The sequence below is a fragment of the Ischnura elegans genome, chromosome 7 (genome assembly GCF_921293095.1).
Source record: "Ischnura elegans chromosome 7, ioIscEleg1.1, whole genome shotgun sequence".
Lineage (NCBI taxonomy): Eukaryota > Metazoa > Arthropoda > Insecta > Odonata > Coenagrionidae > Ischnura > Ischnura elegans.
This window is the reverse complement of record NC_060252.1, coordinates 47,267,472-47,271,437: the sequence shown is the minus strand read 5'-3', so window position 1 is coordinate 47,271,437 and position 3,966 is coordinate 47,267,472.

Genomic DNA, 3,966 nt, shown 5'->3' with positions numbered 1-3,966 from the left:
AAGAGAAGAAATACATGGGTATGAAATGGCTAGTGGATAGGTGAGAGGAATGGAGAGCTGCATCAAACAACCTTAGGATTGTTGACTAATGATGACTGATGATGATTAATAATTTTGATGCTGTTCAGGGGTGCAAAAACTCCCTGAAATGTGGGAATCAACTTTCATGCTTGAGGGGGAGGGGGCAACACATCATATAAAAGAAAATTAAAGTTTTTCTGAACTCTTTAATATGGGAGAAGTTTTCATTTTCTTCATACAAAATTTAATGTAGAGTTCCAAATTAGAGTGGAGTCAAAGGAGATGATGGCACCATTAACCCTTATACTGCCACTGGGCCGATATATCGGCCCTCGCTGGTTGAGCGAAAACTGCGGTGGGGCTGATTTATCGGCCAGACTTATTTGACTTTTTTCATGATTGTGGCCTTTTCAATGGCTGTAATTTAAGTAAACCCCCAAAATCTATCTAAGGTTATAAGATATGAATATATCTTAAGTATTGGGAAAAAATCTAGATGCATTAAATAAAATTAAGCAGCTGAAAAATTTTAAAATCTGAAATGTTGCACATTCCAGTAAATAGCCATGGCAGTCTTCGCACATTCCACCCAAAATGGGCTGGCAGTAAAAGGGTTAATTTTGCAAATCAGGCAGTGTCCATGAAAATGTTGACCACAACCTCTGAATTTGGAGGCTGGGGGTAGTGGGGATTGGCAATTGTGCTGAGGAAGGCGGTGCTTTGCCCCATATTCATTCTCCCTTACTACTGCCATTTCAAACCATATTGACAAAAGAGCTATGCTGGATATCTAAGAGCAATTTGAAATTTGAAATTGCTCTTATCCCAGCAAAACAATGAAATACTTTTACCAGAAGATCACCCCTTCCTCCTTCCTACCCACCCTCGCTGCCTGGCCTCTTAATACACCTGACCTTCAACGCTAATATTTTTTTCCATGTAAGACCCCTCACCACAATTCCCTGACACAATACCACTTCCACCTCCTTTCCTGGGAATAATTTTTGGAGGGATTCATTTTTCTTGGTTGAAGCTGTCCCGGGTCATTGCAGCTGTTGATGATGTTTTTTCAGGGCAGATGTTTTTGTGTGCTCCACGTACTTATTGAGTTTGTTGCCTGACATTTCCTGGCCAATGCAGGTCACTTTATCTTTGGGAAATATTCCACGCAACAATGACCACAAAAAGTCAGGCGACAAACAGAATAAGTATGCAGTACACACCCAAAAAAACATCACCAACTGGAGAGATTCACAATTTAAAATGTTATCTCAATAATTTTGTGCCCCAGTATAATCCCTTTGCACCAAATTTTGCTTATTGCTGACAAGCATTCATATGCAAAAGGTTGGTGTGAACTTCCCAACACAAACGAACGAATGTGGCAAATGGCTGACATGGAGGAGGTAGTCACTATTATCAATGCTAGAAATCTGTTTCTTTTAAAATGTTAGTTATTTTTCTATAAGTGTAAATTATAGAAAAATTACACACCATATTTATTTTAAAAATCACTGCTTATGTAATAGGTTCACAGCGGACTCGTTCTAAGAAAGGGTTGGAGGGTTTAATCCAGTGGCCGGGATAAAGACCAGACCGGGTAAAGACCCGTTCAGTTGGGTCCCAAATCGGAGGGGTGTGAATTCAAGGGGAATTCCTCCCCAGAAATGAGCTCCTTGCAGAGAATTTGAAAATATTCTCATGCTAGGTACTTGTAGCAAAGAAAATATTTTCCTTTCGTAGGAGCCGGAAGGAAAGAGTTAAAGCAACCAAGTGAATTAGCTGGGTTTTGGATGCTTGGTTGACCTCTTCATAGTTAGCTGTGAAATAAGCAAGTTTACAGATCTAAGGAGAAGTTGTGGACAAAAAGTGATGGCATTCTTAGACTTTATGGGTCTATTCCTGAGGCAATTCAATTGATACTCAAAGCTTGTGAAGATGCTGTAATTTGGCAACAGGAGGATGACAAAAATCATGCTTCCTTCCTCCTAGGGGAAAGCTTAGCAGCTCTTCTTCATTTCAGGGAAGGTGGAGACCAAAGTGGTCAGTACAGTGATGGTCATTTTACCACAGGCATGGCATCATATACTTTTACAGCTGCAGTACAGCAATGTTGACAGCAAGGAGGAACCACCACATTAAGAAGTCGCAGCTATTCCACACATTAATTACATCACTATGATGCTGAAACTATGGTAGTTTGAGTTACTTAGTATTTTGGATAGAAATCAACTACCTTTTTCAATTATTAGCAGGGGTAAAATATTCTTTCTGATAATATCAAGAATTATGGAGAAAATGTGACAGCTAAAAAAGGATTTCATGATGAATATGTAGTTGTTAAACATGAATGAATGAATATTTCATTTGAAGAATAAGTTTTTAATGACATTATGGATAAAATGAAAAACTTACATTTAAATTCAAGTGAAAATGAATTCTAGTACAAAAATCTTTGGTGTTCACAGTTGTCACAGGACATATTGAAGTATAATTCAACAATATTGCTCTTTTATGTAATCAGATAAGTTTGAATAATGATGGAAAACTTTAAGGACAAATAATAATTCACTTACTTTTCCTTCTCACTAACCTTGATCTCACATAACTGAGATTTATTTCGTGACACCCAAATGCAAGTATTGCATATGTTTGCATTTCATGCATACAGGTGTTATAAGTTTGTACATCAATACATGCGATATGTACAACAAGTAAAAAGCAGCCATATCTACAAAAATTAGACTGGATTTTACCAGTAGCACTTCATTGGTGCATGACCAGCAGCATGATTTACATATCACCCAAACCACACACATTAGGTTTCCCTTGAAACCATGTCCACGTCATGAAAACAAAAATGTTATCACCTTATATGTCATTCATAATAAATGCTCCCATCTGAAAACCGCATTTTGGTCCATTTGTCTTTAATGATGTAGGCATTTATTTCAATCAACAATAATGTAAAGAGAACACAAATTCCACCCAATAACAAAAACATATCAATAAACCAAGCTTTCATTGATTCAATGGGAAAATAAATAACAGATTTCCCAAATTCATCAAGGCACCTTTAGAAATACTGAACATTTTTCAAAACCTTTTCTGACAGTTAAACAATGCTGTTAATGAGAAATTATTGTAAAATAAACTTTTATAGTATTTAATGGCATGTGAGACACATCTTTTTGGTAGGCTCATCAATATAGAATGTAATTTTAAGTACTATCATACTGTAACTGAAACAACCCAGACTGCCTTGTCCACCTTCTAACATTTGCCCTGTCATTCCCAAACAGTGGCGGATACAGAGTAAATTCAAGGGGGGGGCACAAAAGACATCTTGAGTTACCTTTACTTTTATCGCAATAAAAAATAATCAAGTCATATGCAGAGCTTCAGAAATTTTAACTAAAGTGATTTAACACACATTCAAGACAATGCCATCTTATGATATAAAAAAGTTAAAATTATGGCTCTGCTATGTTTGGCAATACGGGTGGCGGGTGCACCCCCCATCTGTATCCGCCACTGTTCCCAAAACACATTGGGCCATACGGTCGAGGTGGCCAGTGTGGGGGTCAGTTGACAGGTTTTTTCACCTTCAGGAGGTAAGTATAGAAGATGCAACTGTGGACAGGGGGGAGAGACCACCTCAGAGGGTTTTTCATGTTCCTGTTCCTATTCAACCACATTTCTGGCATAAACGTTACACTTGGAACATTGGAGAAAAAGAGGCACATAATTGGTCCTGGAACAAATCATTTCTAATACATTACTTACAAAAACCCAGAAAAATATCTCAAATCATGACACTTAATCTTAAAGCCATGAAAATGTATGCTCATGCTCATCATCACTCCTGCAACAATCACTATTTTCAAGTAAAATGAAATATTAGGTAACAATGTCCCTATACATATAAGCATACCAAAGCATAAA